The sequence below is a fragment of the Paramormyrops kingsleyae genome, chromosome 22 (genome assembly GCF_048594095.1).
Source record: "Paramormyrops kingsleyae isolate MSU_618 chromosome 22, PKINGS_0.4, whole genome shotgun sequence".
Taxonomy (NCBI): domain Eukaryota; kingdom Metazoa; phylum Chordata; class Actinopteri; order Osteoglossiformes; family Mormyridae; genus Paramormyrops; species Paramormyrops kingsleyae.
Genome location: NC_132818.1, coordinates 16,669,681 through 16,689,323, shown reverse-complemented (window position 1 = coordinate 16,689,323; position 19,643 = coordinate 16,669,681).

Sequence of the window (19,643 nt, the reverse complement as noted above, 5' to 3'; positions counted from 1 at the left end):
ATACATAAGTAAAACCAGCCGGCACTAAGGGGGGTGATTGGCTGTCATCCATAGAATAACATCTCCCACTGGACGTGATGCAGTGGTGCAACTGTAAGTCTCCAAAAAACAAGATAGAAAACGGAGGCTCTGGAAACTTGAGCAGTTTATCAGAATAATAACACCTTAAACTTGCAGTACCATCCAGCCATGCTGCCTTCAACGGCACAACCAGCTGAAATCAACAACTCCCACCCCTGACCCTGGAATGACCTCCAACATGTGCTGAAACTTGACCTTCTGACAGCGGTCCAACCACAGTTTGAGGCATATGGAGTGGGACACTGCTTGTTGAACCGTAATGTATCATTATAGAAAAAACTATTTCGTTTGAGAGGGTATATAATGTTTACATAGGCTGAAAACCAGTGGGCTGTTCCACAACGCAGGATTTCCTAGTTAGCTGGATATCTTTAGCCAAAGGTGAAAACTGTCCAATAGGAAGAGAGATGAGTGACATTCCTATTGGACAATCCTTCCATTTGGCTTAAGTGATGTGGCTACTGAAAAGATCCTGCTTTGTGGAATACCCCCCCAGGGAACCCAGGAACTTTAAATGATGGACATTTATTTAGTTGGCAGGTATTTTTACCTAAAGTAATGTGCAGTTGGGTACTTCGTCTTGTGCATCTCGATGACGACTGAGGGCTATTTCAGCAGGGGCTTTGCCCCTTGCAGGTTCAACCAATCCAGGCAGGGTTCAGTATTGAGACCAGATGAATTTCAGCACCCGGTCACTCAGGTTGGAGGTTGGGTGTAGGGCCAACGACCCCACCCAGTAAAACCTCCATCAAGTTATGGAGACGACAACAAATGCTACAATTACAGACTCTGTAGTGGACTTGAGCCTAATCACTGGCAGTATGACTACTTCTGATGACAGCCCCCAGCAGGAAGTCAGAGGTATTACAGATAGCCTATTCGGGGCATAAAACTAAGACCCGGCAATGTATAGCTGAGAATGCAGGGTCAGTCAGTCCCAGGAGGAATTGAATGTTAAAGGCTTTATGCAGGGGATCAATCACGCTGCCGTCCACAGCACTTGAAACAAGAACCATCAGATCATAAGTAGAGAGACCTGACTCACTGAGCCACACGCAGCAGCCCACGCAGTGAGAGTTCATCTGCGACACCAAATCACTCTTTATGTTTGTAGTAAATACAAAACATTCTGCGGAACTGCGAAAATGTCACACTGCGTTCATGGTTCCGCACGATGTCATACGTGAGAAGGGTATGGATGGGAATCTATGCCCCCCTGTCAAAATCTACAGAAATGAAGCCAAAAAATGCTTTAACTCCAAGGGATAAAACCAAACTGAAGACAGACTCTGCGTCTCTCATGAAGAGCAAGGCGGGGGATGTGGGACCCAAAGTATCGCAATCCGCTGTGAACAAACTGCAAATATAGGAGCTAAACTGCCTTATCGTTCACATGTGAGGTTGCGCATCAGACAGGTAATTGTCTTAATAGTTGTCAGACAAAAAGTCAGTCAAACAAAAAATCAATACAGCTCCAGTCTTCTGCAAATGTATATTTTTCTCCATTGAACAAAACCTTCAAATCTGGGACAGTTCTGATGTACAGATGTACCTGAGATGGGAAATTCTGTTGCCATAGCTACTAGGAACAGAATGACATCTGCGGCAAGTGATAGCTGCTAATGAATGGATAGCGCTGGGATAGCGCTGGAATAGCGTTGGGATAGTGCTGGGATAGCGGTGGGATAGCGTTGGGGTAGCACTGGGATAGCGGTAGCTGCAGCTGCATTAGGGCTCCAGCTGTAATGGCAGTAATTGTACTGATTTTGAAAGGGCTACATTGTTCTGGGACTTGGTGGAGGCTGCAGCAGCTTGCAAGTACCAGCACTGCCTCAGTCCATGTAGGACATATGGATGCAAATCATCAAGAGCAATGTTACCCAGAACAGCCCTAGGGGACCCACAGACAGTCCATGTTTTTGTTCTATGGGGTGCTGGATGGGAGCAAAAATGTGGACTGTCTGGCAGGAAGCTGCGAGGGAGCAAAAACGTGGACTGACTGTGGGTCCCTGAGGACCGGATTGGGAAACACTGGTGAAGAAAAAAGGTCTTTGTTTAACGAATGATGAAAAAGAGAGCATGGCAACATTTATATACAGCGCCAGCCCAGCTGCTCTGCTCACGGAAAAGCCAGAAAGTGGGCCGCAGTAGTATTGATTGTCTCTCCTGGGGGCATTTTTTTTGCTGGGGAAGGTGAGGCTTGATAAAAAGCAGAGGGGTGTTGTTGTTTACATGGTATGGTGACATGGTTTGTACCTCGGTGTTATTCAGCCCTGCTGGAATCCAGGATCACATTGCGCTCATTTACACACAGTCACACCCCCCTGAGCCACGCCCCTGTCACTTAGGCAGCAGCCCCACGATCCACACACTGGGGGGGGCACCTGCTTGTGCACATCTGAGGCATGTTAACCTGGGTGTGTGTGGGGGGGTGTACTTTGTGGCAAACTGGAGGCCGTTCTGCGCCGGCATGGTCTCCGGTTTCTGCATAGGCCTGATTTGGCCACTCGGCCCGGGGGCAGAATCCGGAGGCCTAGAATAAAGTATCAGCTGACTGATTGCAGTTTAGCGGCAGGTGGGTCTCTGCAGCCAGTGGCTTTACCGCTGTGCCATTGGCTGCCTGGATTTCTATAAGCTCTGTTTCAAATCAAAAGAAACTTTCTGCCATAAAAGAGAACAAAATGTCAATTGTAAAAATTTTAGCTTTCCCGTCTAGGGAAGGGGATATAGTTTTATTGTAAATAGTTTCTTGTTGTCTTTGCTGTTGTTGTTGCTGTTCTTGGGGGTCTCCCTGGGGGCAGAATGATTGATGATTGGGGGGAATGAAGAGCCTGAACCTGGGGTTTGGCGCCATCTGATGGCTGTTTAAAGGGATGTTTTTAAAAGATTTCTCGCTCTTGGGTGGGCTGGTTAGCATTGCTGCCTCACAGCAAAATGGTCCGGGGTTCAATCCTCGGGTCCAGCGTAGGTCCTTTCTGTGTGGAGCTTGCATGCTCTCCCCGTGTTTGCCAGGGGCTTTGGTCTCATCCCACTGTGTGTGTTGGTACCTGCCCAGGGCTGGTTTCCACCTGTGCCCCTTGTTTCTGAGATGGGTTCTGGTGACCTGTGTTGGGATTACACAGTGATTTGTTGATAATCTTTGCTGGCACTGGGAGATCAGGAGGATGTTATTATAATTTGAACCAGGTTCAGTAATATTAATAGTAACAGGTAACAGATCTAAAAAAAAATCAAATAAAATAAATAGCAAGTGAAAGAAGGCAACTTCCAAGAACCAAACTGATGTCTTTTGAGCCCCACGTAAAATAGGTGGTGCTGAGTCCTTCCCACCACAAGAGGGAGCCAACTATTCATGTAAAGATGGTTCTCAGTTTATGCAAGAAGTTCACTTATGAAAACATGCCTATAAATTAAAGACATCCCACCTTATGGATATTCAGAGAGGCAGATGAGGGGCATCCGGGAGGGCGGGGCGCTGGCCAATGCTTGGCTGGTATTACGGTAATACCACATATACACTGCTCAAAAAAATTAAACAAACACTTCTTCATCAAGTATATCAAGTATAGCATCAAGTCAATTAAACTTCTAGGATATTGATCTGGTCAGTTAAGTAGCAGAGGAGGTTGTTAATCAGTTTCAGCTGCTTTGGTGTTAATGAAATTAACAACAGGTGCAACACTAGAGGGACAACAACGAGACAACCCCCAAAACAGGAATGTCACTCACCTCAGAAGTTCCGAGTTCCGAGAGATAATCAAATGCAGGATCCTGTTACTCCCTGAATTAACAGGGAAGTGGCATGTCTAGCTTTCATTTTCGCATTGGCTTATTTAGAAGTACTATTAGAAGTTGTCTTCAACAGCCTAAAATTGCACCTATAAAGAAACGATTACCGAAAGGATTCCACGTTAAAATAAATTTAAATTCAAGGCAGGTCATTTTTTCGAAAAGTTTAATCAGTTCCTACGTTTAGCAGGGGAACAGTTTACATACTTGACAGAACCGACAAATGGCATCATTTGAATGTAAGTTTACAAGTTAAAATGTTACGTCTTATGTTAGAACTTTTGCAGCTTTGTTAACTGTAATTGTACCTGTATATAGACAAACTTTTATCTTGATTTCAGTCGATGTGCTGAGAAGACGGAGAAGATCGAGTATGGACGCACCTTCACACAGTAAGTGCTTTGACAGCAACAGCAGTTCGAAGAGAAGTCAGTCATAATTCTGCAAAGAAGTTAATGTTGTCCATGTTGACTGTGCTGTTTAACGGCGTTTCGGACATGACTTCCATGCTGGTTAATACTGGTTTCGTGCTGGTGAAGCTGGTCTGCCTGAACATGAAGCTGGTCCATCAGAAATATTTATGTTGGCTTGAAAAAACCAACATACTGTACTCTTATTCTTTTTCAGCTTGTTATTATTATTATTATTATTGTTGTTGTTGTTAATAATAATAATAATAATAATAATAATATCGTTACAGGATCATTATTATTATTGTCTATTATTACTGCAGTATCATTATTGCAGTGTCATTATTATTACAGTATTATTGTTATTATTACAGTATTATTATTATTCTCCTCTCCCTATTTTCTGTTTTTTCTTTTTCAACAAGGTACCCAGTTAAAAAATGGTTCTCTTGGTTGATTAAGAGAAACTTTTTTTCTTTCTCGCAAAGACAAGAGCAAATCAAATTAATGTTTATTTATAAAGCACTTTTAAACAACCAAGGTTGACCAAAGTGCTGTACAGACTCGCATCATTAAAAAAAAACAATAAAAGACATCAAATAAGAAACATAAAATGAAGAACACCAGACTCAGCATTTTATGCCAACTCATCCTAAATCAAATGCCATCAAGAAAAGCTGTGTCTTTAGAGAAGATTTTAAAAAGGGAGCATTGAGAGTGGTTGCTACTGTGGGCTGGAGAATACAAAAGTATTAAGAAATGAGTCATTTGTGTGCTTCAGTTTAATTCATCCACATCTGCACTACCTACACAACTGCAAACAAAATATTATACTAGGTGGGCTTGGGGGGTATTACAGTAATACTATTGGGGGCAGCGTGTGGCTCGGTGGGCCAAGCCTGTGTGTCTGTAATCAGGAGCAAGACCCTTAACCCCCAGCTCCCTGGGCGCCCAAACAGGTGGCTGCCCTTCAGAGAGAGCTTACTTTATAAAGAGCAATTTGAGGGAGGCGTAAAAAAGAATTTCAATAAACAATAAAGGACTGATCATTATTATTATATACTGCGTCATTTTTGTTCAAACCCCCCTCAGCAAATTTTATCAGGAAAAAGGCGGAATAGCATAACTGTCAAAAAACCTCAATCTGTACTTTCGTTCTTAGTATTGTAACTGGTCTTTGGTAATGGAAGGTGACGTAAAATGGATACACTAACACAAGTAAGGTTAAAAACGTATATTTAGAATAAACGTATATTTAGAATTGACAGTGGCACTTAAAATATTCATATTTTCATATTCATATCCATATGTTTGAACAACAACTTTACTCTCCCCTCAATTCGGATTGATGGTCTTTCAATGCTTCTCTAAATTTGTCGTGCTGCTCGTTTTGGTTGCGACAACTTTGAAGCACTTCTTGCAAATGGGCTTGTCCACATCTTTTGCTTTTCCTTGTTCATCTGGTTCATATGCAAACTATTTCCAGACAGTGCTCCTGCTTTTTACATTCTCTACCAAGCTTGGTGCTGCAGAACTAAAGCTGGAGCTGCTTTCACCCACTGCCATGTTTAAAGTGTGTCACTCATGTAAAACAATGGGTCCTCCAGGTAGCCGTTGCCCGCTACAATGCCTGTTGAAAATTGTTGTAGTTTTTCGTGAACTTGCAGATGCAAAACTGGCATTTAAGTATCGATACCAGCGCTAATTGATATCGAACTTGATACTAAATTTTAGTATCGATTAGTATCTGAGAATCGATTTTTTGACATTACCTGAGAGTCTGCAGCCATATATTATTACTAGTGCTGTCAAACGATAAATTTTTTTTATCAGATTAATCACAGGGTTTCTCTGGATTAATTTCGATTAATCATGATTAAATATCATTAATTTTTTTATCTATTTTAATCACATTTCATTTTTCATGAGCAAACAGACTCAAGAAAAAAGGCAATATATGTGTACTTAACATCTTGAACATGAGTCAGATGCATTCCATCTGCCACAGAAGCACAATACCATGGACTCATATCAAAAAGCAAGATTCTTTGCTTAGCCAGACAACTTGTCGGATTTAAGGTACCTCAGTTTAAATGGTCTTTATCTTCGTTCACTTACAATTAGCCCGAACTACCGTAAATCTGACAAATAATCTGACTAATCATGAAATCCAATTCTAGCCCGGTTAATTGCCATTGTTAGCAATATCAGTTGATAACACATTACGCGCGGTGCTTTACGTATAAAACTCTGTAGCAACACGTCCACAGATAAGTTGGACGGTATAGTGTGTGTGACCGATTTAATGAGCCAGTAGTGCTTAAACAGTATAGAACTACAACTTTCCCTTCTGTTGATAAAGGGCGCAGCCATCTCGGATTCTGAACTCGGGATCCTCTGTGCTGCTCCGAGATATTTCTCGGATCTCCAAGAAACGGGACCACGCATGTCGTCACTTCCGGCTTCAAAATTCCGGAATCCGACTCGGAATACGAGTTCCGAGGGCAAATGGAACGCACCAAAACTGCCCAAAATGGGTTGACAGAGACATTCAACCCATTTCAGGGATTTTGAGTCATTCTGCGATGCAGATGAGTTAATTGCATTAAAAATTTTAATCAGATTAATCATGATGATGGATTAATCCGCGTTAACCCGTTAATTTTGACAGCCCTAATTATTACTTATTGAGGAACACCTCTTCAGTGGGGGGCCGGAAATCATATAACATCCACATCAGTGCCGGACGTGACACTACTGAACTCAGCAACTGCTGTTCACACCTTGTTTCCTTTAAAATTATGAAGACAGCTATTTCTCATAATATCTTAAGCTGGTGAGAATTTCACATCAAAATAGCAAATTTAAATTATAATATTAAAGTCAATTCTCATAGATTTAAATGAGATTAACATCTGTTCCCGAAGTTGGACTAATACTGTAAAAAGGCAAATACAGTGGTACCTCAGTTCTCGAACTCATTAGAACTCGAATTTCTTAAAAGTCGAACCAACCAGTTCGAAAAAAAATAGCTAGAACTCGATCTGAATCTCAGAAGTCAAACCGTGAACGCCGACCTAAGATACAGTAACTTGTACGGACGGGGAAATGAGTCACACTGCCCGTCTCTCAGTGGAAACAAAGGGTAACTCTTCAGTCTCAGCCTCGCATTCGCTGTGGTAGCATCGTGCATGTTTACACTAGCTGAATACATATACAGTGGTACCTCGGTTCTCGAACTTAACCCGTTCCGGACTCCGGATCGAATCCTAAAAAGTTCGAGTTCTGATCGAATTTTTCCCATAAGAAATAATGGAAAACCAATTAATTGGTTCCCGGCTACCCATAATTACACCTAAATATGTTTTTTTTTTTTTTTTTTTTTAAGCATTTAAACACAAAATGAACAGGATAAAACGAGCATTTTTTTCTTAATGGCTTCCAAAACGATAAAGATCTTATACCAACATTACCCCTGTCCTGCCCCGATCGTCCGCTCCTTCCGTGTGCCACGCCCCCTCGTTAACCTCATGCTGGCTTAAAGCAACGCATTCTGATCCTGACGCAATGCATTACGGTTAGATGAATTGCGACCTCTCACCCGGCTGCACAAACTGGAACCGCCTCCGTAACGACACACCTTTGCCCTTATTGGCTGAAGAGTTTAGTTACACGCATGACGTTTGTGTCCCAGGCAGTTCCAATGCGTAATCTGCTATTTCTCCTGAATATCACGTAAAGCATTGAGAACTGGTTTTCAGTTAATTTACCTGGTAAAATAAAATTTTAATAAATGGCATAAATGCTCTAATAGTACACGTAAGTTAGTGGTTTATTTATTGTTAGTTACTGTAATGTTGCGCTGCTTTATTTGGTTAACCGTCCAGTCTGTGAAGAAGGCATTAAAGTAAGAATTGCATTGCAATTCTCATTTCCTGGCGCGTACAATTTATATTAGGTCAGCGTTCACGGTTCGACTTCTGATATTCAGATCGAGTTCTAGGTCAAACTGGTTTGTTTGACTTTGAAGAAATTCGAGTTCTAGTAAATTCGAGAACCGAGGTACCACTGTATTTAGACAGTAAAAATACATTTAGACAACGATAGACAGTAATTATTATTATATACTAAAATACATTTAAAAATAAAGATTTCTTATTAATTATTTTAATATTAATAATAAACCATGAATACATTTAATTATTATAATACTCTCCTGGCGAGAGGGGACGGAATGTAGACAAAGACGCAGACGTCAGGGTATCGGGGAATACGGGGTTTAATTACAGGTAAGGCAGACAAAACGCAGACAGACAATATTAATGACCGGACTGCGGAAACAAACTGAAACGTGGACGAAATACAGAGGACTAATAATAACAACCAGAAACAACTGATCACACGGAGATTCCACATAGGGTTAACGAGGGGGCGTGCCACACGGAAGGAGCGGACGATCGAGGCAGGACACATTGTTTTTTTTTAACTTTACACATTGTTTGGATACATTTATTTTCTTACTTTACAAATTACTGTTTTGATAAATGTGCTTAGATGTGTTTAGTACAGTATATGCTCTTCTTGTTTTATCCGGTTCATTTTGTGTTTAAATGCAACAACAACAACAAAAAAAAACATATTTTTTGGGGCCAGGAACCAATTAATTGGTTTTCCATTATTCGATCACATCTCGAACTTTTTAGGATTCGATCTGGAGTTCTGAACGGATTAAATTTGATTTCTGAGGTACCACTGTATATATTTAAAAAAGGCAAATAAACTCCATTCCTGATATTGCACTGACATCATATCCAGCACTGTTGTGTAGGTCATGTGATTTGGAGCCTCCTAGTGGAGGTACTGCTTCCATTCCTGAAGTTTGCATGACGTTACTTCCAGGCCAGGTGTGCAGATCATGTCATGTCTGGCCACACAGCGGAGGTCCTCCTAGTGGAGTCACCCAGTGCTCTTCAGCCAGATGTTCTTGGAATGGTATGACAGCAGGGAGCAGGAATATACAGTACAGATATTTTATGGGTTCCACTGAAATAAAGGTAGCTGATTACGAGAAAGATCTCGATGTGTATGTTGATGCTTCCATGTTCCACTCTCGCCAGTGTGGGGAAGCAATAAAAAAGGCCAATAGAATGTTGGGTTATATCTCTAGGTGTGTGCAGTTTAAGTCAAGGGAGGTGATGTTACATTTGTATAATTCCTTGGTAAGACCCCACCTAGAATATTGTGTGCAGGTTTGGTCACCATACCTTAAGAAGGACATTGCTGCTTTAGAAAAGGTGCAACGGAGGGCTACGAGAATGATTCCTGGTCTTAGAGGAATGTCTTATGAGGAGAGGTTAGCGGAGCTGAATCTGTTTAGCCTTGAGCAAAGGAGACTAAGGGGGCACATGATCCAGGTCTGTAAGATTCTAACAGGTCTGGATGCTGTCCAGCCAAATGGCTATTTCAATATTAGTCTAAATACTAGAACTCGTGGCCATAAGTGGAAATTAGTGGGAGAACATTTTAAAACAAATTTGAGGAAGCACTTCTTTACACAGCGTGTAGTTAGAGTATGGAATAGTCTTCCTGCTAGTGTAGTGGAAGCTAAAACCCTGGGTTCCTTTAAATCAGAGCTAGATAAGATTTTAACAACTCTGAGCTGTTAGTTAAGTTCTCCCCAAATGAGCTTGATAGGCAGAATGGCCTCCTCTCGTTTGTAAATTTCTTATGTATTAGAAATGATCAGTGCTGGCTGGGATTGCAACCCTAAAACTCCTTGCCAGTTAATTTTACCGCGCTGAACAGCAAAATGACAGATTTCTGGGACATTGTGCATCATTATATATATCAAATGCGCAGCATTTATAGAAAACCTTTGGCAAATGTGGGATGCCTGCAGTTTTAACATGTTTCAATATTGCCGTGTTTCATACGTATTCAAGTTTTTATTGTCATGTGTTCATAGTATCTGTGAAATTCTTGCCATGGGGCACTTTTATTTGTAAATACTACTGCCATCATTTTCTCAGAGTAGCTTTTTCATTTGTTGTATTATTTTTAAAGCATGTCTTACAGCCCCCTCACGAAGAGAAGTGGTTTGATTGGCGTTATTAAAGTAACATTTTTGTTATTCCACAGTGTCTGCGGAGTTGAGGATCGTGCTGTTTAGTAGCAGAAGGCCCTTACAGACCATCGTCTCAAACTGTATCCTGGGACAGCGGGTGTTCATGCCAGCTGAAGGTAACCTTTCACAGATTTCGAAGAATCACAAGGAGATAGAGGGCAGAAAAGTATCCGTGATCAACACAGGAAACTTCTTTGAGAAGGACCTTACACAGCGACATATCAGGAAGGAGCTGGAGGGATATGTGTGTCTGTCTTGCCCTGGACCCCATGCTGTCCTTTTAACGCTGGACTTGGAGGACATCTCAGCAACTGATGTCCGTACTGTGGAAAAACTTACTATGTACTTTGGGGACAACATCTTAAAGTACACAATTCTTGTCCTGTGCCATGAGGGTAAGGAGGAAAATCCAAACATGGAGGATAGACTCTGGAAAGATAGAAACGTCAGAGAGATTATGGACAAGTGTGGACACCAGTATCATCTGTTTAATAAGAATTCTGTGGGAGCCGGTCCTTTGCTGAGGAGGATTGAGAGTTTGGTGGCTAAAAATGGAGACAGATTCTTCACTAATGACAAATATGAGGAGATAGACGGTAGCATAAGGAGAGTGGAATCAGTTATTAAGGAGGAAAGAGAGAAGGAGTTAAAGAAAATGCTTCGTGAGCTAGACAGAAAATACGAGGGGGAGGAGCTGGAGAGGAAGAAAGACCAATATCTCAGGGGCGTCAGGGCTGAAATTAGAAAAGAGGCTGAACAGATCATTCTGGATCAACTCAAATTTCTCGCTCAGGATACTGATTATGAAGCAGGAATGCATGGTGCATTCGTAGGGGGACTTGGAGCGACAACAATGATGATGATGAGAGGATTAGGGGGAGGAGTAGCAGGGACAGTGCTGGGGATAATAGGAGCTGTTATAGTAGGGGCAGTGGTAGGTTGGAGATTTTGGAGAGGTTAGGGGTGCTGCTGCTGACATTGCAGGAGATTAAAAAGCGGTGCTGAATTATACTGCAGTGCTGTGCTGTTTCTTTTAAAAAATGAATTCTCCATAATTGTCCAGAATGAAGAATTAAGTTGTCACTGGCAAGCTAGATCAAAAAGAAACTGAAAATAATAAACTAGAATGAATGCATCACCAAAGTAGACTTAAAAAACATGAAGACATGAAAGAAGTTTTGGATAACTGGGTGACTGGTAGGGATTGACTATGTACAGACCATGTTACCGTGTATTTCTCTAAATGAGTAAATTGAGTTTATGGAAATTAACTGTAAAATAAATGTTTTACATGGTAATGTGTTATTGTAAGATAGGATGGCTTATGGTTCTTTATGCTTGAAAATCACTTTGTACATTGTGAGTTAGTGAATTTTATTACTGAACTAGCTAGAGCTCTAAGGATTCATCGAGTAACTCGAATAACACGATTACAAAAAATCCTTGATGCAAACTCCTTGCTTCGATGCTTCATTTAACCTACTCGACTATGTACTGCCCAGTAATCACCGTGTTTCACACGGAGGATTATTACTGTCGCACAGTGTGCTTACGCTGCGTCACGTGTAACGGAGTGATACAAAAAACAGAGTGGAGGCGAGACAAGATGGCGGCGTAAACGGTCGTGTATTACGAGCTCTCAGCTCTCAGCACCAGCTTCTGGTTAGAGATATAATATATATATATACGTAGTTTTACAAATTCTGTACAACCAATTTACACCAAAGTGTGTTACTACTGAGCCAGAAAATGCCAAAATCTGTACAAAATAGACCCAGTGAGGATAACAAAACCGGGAACAGCCAAATTATTAACACTAGTGACCATGACAATAAAGGGGGGATAACTTATGAATAAATGAAGAAGAATTCCCTGCAGTGGGAGAGAAACATCTCCATCCTCAAGAAGGCCCAGCAGAGGATGAACTTCCTGCGACAACCGAGGAAGTATGATCTCCCACAGGAACTGCTGATCTAGTTCTACTGAGCAGTCGTCGAGTCCGTCCTGTGCTCCTCCATCACAGACTGGTTTGGAGCAGCAACCAAACAGGACAGGAACAGACTGCAACGGACAGTTAGGACAGCAGAGCGAATCATTGGTGCCCCCCTGTCCTCCCTCCTGGACTTGTACACTTCAAGAATCAGGAAAAGGGCAGGAAAAATCATCACTGACCCACCACAGCCTGGAAACTGTCCTCCCCTCTGGCAGACGATTCAGACGTCTGCAGACCAGGATCAGTCGCCACAGGTTCTTCCCTCAAGCCATCACCCTTACAAACATCTGACCTGCAACACCTGTTTCCCTGACTGCTGCACCCTGCTCCACCCACAACACACCATTGAACTGAATCTAAAACATCCCAAACACTTTGCACCTTGTATGTTGTTTGCACTTTGTGTACATTGTCTGTCTGTAAATAACAAATCTCCTGGGATAGATGGTTTAACTGGGGAATTTTATAGACGGTTCTCTAAAGAGCTGACTCCTTTTTATTGGAGGATTTTATAGAAAGCATTAAGGAACAGCACCTTCCAACAACCTTAACACAAAGACTGATTACACTGATTCCCAAACCAAAGACAAACTTTATATTGGATAACTGGCATCCAATTTCTTTATGAAAAAATGATTATAAGATAATGGCACTGATATTAGCTGGAAGGAAATTCAGTAATTGAATAAATACAATCTGGCTTTACGAAGAATAGACATATCACAAACAATATAAGATTGGTCTTGGACCTCTTGGATTACACAGAATTAATTAATGATGATGGATTTATTCTTTTTGTTGATTTTTATAAGGCATTTGACTCTAGAACACCTATTTATTTTGATACACTTAGGAAATTTGACTTTGGAAATTGCTTTTCCGCAGCTATCAGAACTCTTTATAATAATAGTAACAGCTGTGTAAATCTTGTAGGTGGGACTTCCCATAGATTTGATATATCCAGAGGAATCCGACAGGGTTTTCCAGTCTCTCCATAACTCTTTCTGTTAGTTAGTCAAGTCCTTGCCTACCATATTAATGCTAGTGCTCTAAAGGGTTTATCATTAATGGGCAGGGAATTAAATATAACCCAATTAGCCAATGATACTATTTTTCTACAGGATGAAAAGCAGATTCCTATTGCTATTGAAGTAACACATGAATTTACCAAAGTGTCTGGAGCGTCTCTGAACTTATGGCTATCAAAGAATGTTGTGAACCCTGTTATTGTACATGTTGTATATTGTAAATATTGTATACTTTGGAGTAACTATAACTAAAGAACAACATGGGAGAAGTTCCCTAAATTTTAACTCTATTATTCAAAAAAGACTAAATCAATCACTGAAGGGTGGGGCTTTAATTTCAAAGGCAGAACACATTTACACCTTGAAAATGATATATGCAAAGAAGCTGACAATACAGTTTTGTATGGAACTATAGGACACTATATTAAAAAACAGTTATGAACACTTATGACAATGGTGAACTTAACTGAAATTTTCTTCTTTAAACAACATGCGCAAAATTGTTTTTTTCTGCTGTTTCAAAATCCTAACTCTATTTGGAATGTGATTCCACTCCATATCTCATCTAAACTATTTGTTCTGAATGTCCAGAAACTGTTGTTCATTTGTTTTGGAATTGCCTGTTTGTTAAAACTTTTTGGCAAAGTGAATGTGACTTAATTTCTATGAATACTATGGTTGATTCTGTCCTTCTAAGGAAACATGTATTGTTTGGGCTCATTGAGAATCAGCAAAAATTCCCAGGAACATCTGATAAAGCTTATTGTTTTCATAGCTGAGTTTATTCTTCACGTGTGTAAATATCTTTATAGGAATGTTCTCTGTATTTTAAGAAAGAAACTGAGCATTACATATGTTCAATTAGACCCTCTTCAAATAAAGCAATGAACACTTTTTAACACTGTGTCTTTAATTTATTTCTTTAGAGTTGTATATAGCGCTCCCTAGCATGTATTTTTCTGGTTATTGTATTACGGTTATATAAGGCTTCTCTGCAATGTTAATTCATTACAAAAAGAAAGAAAATTGAGTGGCAACACTCACATAGGGATGCATTGTGAAAAAGGCACAGGAATTTCCGGCAAATTTCCGGGTCATGGGGATTGTGAATACTTCCAAACGTTCGCCATTAACGACATAGAATCACGTTCATATCCATTACTTACCAAGCACTTTAACGACCCCACCCTGTAAAACTTCCATCAAGTTACGGAGACGATGGTAAGTGCTACAATTACAGACTTTGTAGCGGACTTGAGCCTAATCACTGGCAGTATGACTACTTCTGATGACAGCCCCCAGCAGGAAGTCAGAGGTATTACAGATAGCCTATTCGGGGCATAAAACTAAGACCCGCCAATGTATAGCTGAGAACGCAGGGTCAGTCAGTCCCAGGAGGAATTGAATGTTAAAGGCTTTACGCAGGGGATCAATCACGCTGCCATCCACAGCACTTGAAACAAGAACCGTCAGATCATAGAGAGACCTGACTCACTGAGCCACACGCAGCAGCCCACACAGTGAGAGTTCATCTGCGACACCAAATCACTCTTTATGTTTGTAGTAAATACAAAACATTCTGCGGAACTGCGAAAATGTCACACTGCGTTCATGGTTCCGCACGATGTCATACGTGAGAAGGGTATGGATGGAAATCCATGCCCCCCTGTCAGAATCCACAGAAAAGAAACCTAAAAATGCTTTAACTCCAAGGTGAGGCTTGTTGTTTACATGGTATGGTTACCACCTGGTGCAGGACCATTAGCACAGATCTCTGTGTTATTCAACCCTGCTGGAATCCAGTCCTGCCGGGTGCTGAGCTTGAACTTTACTCAAGAAGTATGCATCACATTGCACTCATTCCAACATACAGTCACACCGCCTGAGCAACACCCCTGTTACTTAGGCAGCACCACCACACTCCACACACTGATGGGTGGGGTCTAACCTGCTTGTGCACATCTGAGGCCTGTTAACCTGGGTGAGTGTGTGTGTGTGTGTGTGTGTGTGTGGGGGGGGGGGGGGGTATGGGGGGGTGTACTTTGTGGCAGACTGGAGGCCGTTCTGCGCCGGCGTGGTCTCCGGTTTCTGCATAGGCCTGATTTGGCCACTCGGCCCCCGGGGGCGGAATCCGGAGGCCTAGAATAAAGTATCAGCTGACTGATTGCAGTTTAGCGGCAGGTGGGTCTCTGTAGCCAGTGGCTTTACCGCTGTGCCATTGGCTGCCTGAATGTCTATAAGTTCTGATTCAAATCAAAAGAAACTTGTGCTTTTTCTGCCATAAAGGAGTACAAAATGTAAACTGCAAAAATTATAGCTTTCCAGTCTAGAGAAGGAGATATAGTTTTATTGTAAATAGCTCCTTGTTGTGTTTGCTGTTGTTGTTGCTGTTCTTGGGGGTCTCCCTAGGGGGCAGAATGGTTGATGATTGAGGAGGACTGGAGAGCCTGAACCTGGGGTTTGGCGCCACCTGAAGGCTGTTTAAGGGGATGTTTTTGCGAGATTTCTGTTAACAGTATAGATTCTATGGCCAACAACAGCTATTATTAATGTCCTTACAGAAAATGTCCATCTCATTTACTGTATTTTGTCATCCATGATTAAATGGAGAAAAAGTTTTTGTTTTTTTTCATATGAATCTTCTCTGTCTTGTTCTTTATCAAACTGAGAAGTAAGATATGTGCTGTTTTCAGTGCTGTCGCAGAGCCATGGGTCAGGGAGCAAAAACAACTGCTTTTGTTTTGTTTACATTAAATTGTCTGTCCACTGATTGGGTAATAACTGAAAAGGTCACATAGCTGCCTTCCAGATCTGTTCTTGGTATTCAATGCATTAGCTTGGTATTCAAGAATAACATGATGGGGCAGCTTGCTGACTCACTGGTTAGTACTGTAGCCTCACACCTCCAGGACTGGGCGTTGGGTTTGTTTAATGTGAAATTCAAAAAATGCATAGTGAGATAAATTGGTGTCTCTAAGGGGGATATGATTGGACTGATGTTACATTTGGGAGGAAGTAATAAAAGAGAATTTGTTGATGATCTCTGCTGACACTGGGAGATCAGGAGTAAATTTTCATAATTTGAACCAGTTTCAGTAATATTAATATGGACAGGTATCAGACCTCAAAAATAAACTAATAAATAAATAAATGGCAAGTCAAAAAAATGGTAATTTCCAAGGACCAGACTGATGTCTTCTGGGCCCCATGTAGAATAGCTTATGCTGAGTGAGTCTCTCTCACCACAAGAGGGAGCCAGTTATTCATCATGTGACCATAGTTCGCAGTTTACTCAAGAAGCATGCATACATACACAGAGGCGGACATTTCAGGTCCAGAAAGTGAAAATCCAAACCATGATTTTGTTTCAACCAACCAGTTGAGTACTCTGTGACTGTGACTCTTTATGCTCAACTGGTTGGTTGAAATTAAATCCTGGTTTGGATTTTCACTTTCTGGACCTGAAATGTCCGCCTCTGTGTATGTATGCATGCTTCTTGAGTAAACTGGCTCCCTCTTGTGGTGAGAGAGACTCACTCAGCATAAGCTATTCTACATGGGGCCCAGAAGACATCAGTCTGGTCCTTGGAAATTACCATTTTGTATGCCCCTGTACATACATTAACACACATACACACACTGTGCTGGGAATCTACTTTTAAACAGGAGCTTTTCAAGCTACAAGGTAGTTGGGAGCAGCATGTGACTCAGTGGGCTAAGCCTCTATGCCAGGGGTCTCCAACTCCGGTCCTGGAGAGCTACTATCCAGTAGGTTTTCTATCCAACCTGGCATCTGATGAGCCACAGCTGTTTTTGGGTAAATACCAGGAACAGGTGTCACTCATCAGAAGCCAAGTAGGATAGAAAACTACTGGATAGTAGCTCTCCAGGACTGGAGTTGGAGACCCCTGCTCTATGCCTATGATTAGAAGGTCACTGGTTTGAGCCTGGCCTCAGCACATCCACTGGCCATTGATCAAGGCCCTTAACCATCAGCTCACTGGTTGCTGCCCTTTGCGGCTGACTTGCTCTTTCTCCTACAGACAGCAAGCTGGGGGAAGCATAAAGAGAATTTCCCCAGGGGAACCAAAGACTGTCAGTTATCATTACTTACGATTAAAAGTAACTAAGTTACAGCCAAGCTACTGTTATCATATATAAGTTAGCTACACTACCAAGCTACCAAGTAACTAACTACATTGGAACTATTTCATCCGCTAATACTTAATTTTTGTGCTGTAGGATACTCTTAAAGCAAATTAATTTTAAAAATGTGAAAAATGTGGCTAAAAGTTTAAATGAAAATCTAAATTTTTAAACAATGTAATGTCAAATCACAATAAGTTCTGTGTAAGTTCTAATTACTATGTGAAAATTAGAAAGGTTACAACAAAACGAGACAGTTTGTTAGCCAGTGTTCCCCCCGCCCCCTTTTTTCTTCTCTTGTCCCCCCTCTGTTTTTGTTTTGAACCCTTGTGGTCCTGGGGCCTGTTTCACAAAGCAGTGGCCTGTGGCCTGTACTACGAAGCGGGGTTACTGGCTTATCGGGGTAACTTTGCGAGTAACTTGATGACGTGTGGTGTAACTTCGCGATTAACCCGTACTACGAAAGGTGGGTAGGTTTTAGTCGAGACATGTTGCTATGGCAATTTACCCTAAGTCTCAAAACTGCTCCGAGCAGTTTTTGTTCTTGTTTAAGTCGAGGTTTCTGCGTAAGCCAGCCCTATATGAGCACCGCCCCTCCCACTACAATTTCTCCGAAGACAATGCCGGCGTACCTGGATGATCCGTACCACATTGGCGCGCGAATCGTGAGGGGCTCTCTCTGTTAATATGTATGAAATGGAGCAATGGCATATAATATGCATTCAATGTATTCATTAATAACTGTTACAGAGAAAGTTATTCTGAAAACCCAAGGGGTGTGCATTGTTCCCTGTTGTCCACTGATCAAAGCACACTTCACTAGATGTGCCTGTCTTGTCTAGTTTTAAAGTTATTAACCCATTCATGTATTGTCGACTGCACAGTATACGGATACAAAAATTAATTAAAATTTGCATGTAAAGCAATCTGGGAAACAAAGGGGTGTGCAACAGTCGCCATGAGCCCAAAATACTAAACCACCATATATCATTACAGCTGAAAGGACCTATATTATATAATTTATATTAGCGATTAACATGATTTGGCACAAATCACAAAATGTTTTGAAGCGGAAAAATAATCGATGTGCATCGATGTCTGTGTACTGGACATCACAATTCTGTCATTAAAAACGGCCACCTTACTTAATTCCGTAAAGATATTAAAGCCAGAAAACTGAATATCGAATATGAGGCTAACTTAACCGCGGTGACAGGTTCCAAGTCGTTTTCTCACTACACATATGCTTCTTTTTTTCGTTTTGTCCTGTTGTAAATCATTTAATTGTTTGTTAAACAGTGGCTCACCTTCTATTAAGTGTCATATTAACAGACACCTTTTATTATTAGCTGTAAAACATAGAAACACGCTATTAGTGGAGGCTAGACACAACAAATCTTTCATAATGAGTAGAAATATAAATCATCACATCCTTTCCTGCCCGCATTAAGCCTGAATCCGTAACATATTCCGGCACATTCCAGGCCCGAGCTACAAGTCTCAGCTTTGGTGTCTGTCTTTCCAGCCCCAGTTGTTTGTGCTCATTCCCGCTCCTGCTGTCGTTTCCTCATTCCATGCATATACTGAGCCGTCTCTATTCATCTTTCTAACTTTCTTTTCTGTTTCTCTGCCTATATGTACAATTTATTTTTGTTAACCTATTTGTAACTTTAATATCAATAAAATGAAAAGCACACGTCATTCACTTTACTCAGTGATTGCTGAGATATTCCCTTAATTAAAATGCTTGCCACGCCCCCAACCTTCACTTTCTCTTATTCAGAGGTTTAACTACGATCAGAGGTTGTTTTAACGCAAGTCTTATTCGTTGCCTAAAACTGCACATATAACGAAACATTAACCAAAAATACTGACGTCAGTATTAAACTGCACTGAAATGGTGAGCGGACTTTTTTTTCGACAAGTTTAATTTCGATTCTTACGTTTAGCTGAGGGAATTGCCACAAACAATCGGTATAAATGGCGTCAAATGAAGGTGAGTTTATGTTTTAACTTATTTCACTGCTGTGTTAACTATATAGAAAAACATATGCCTCAAGATATGATATTAA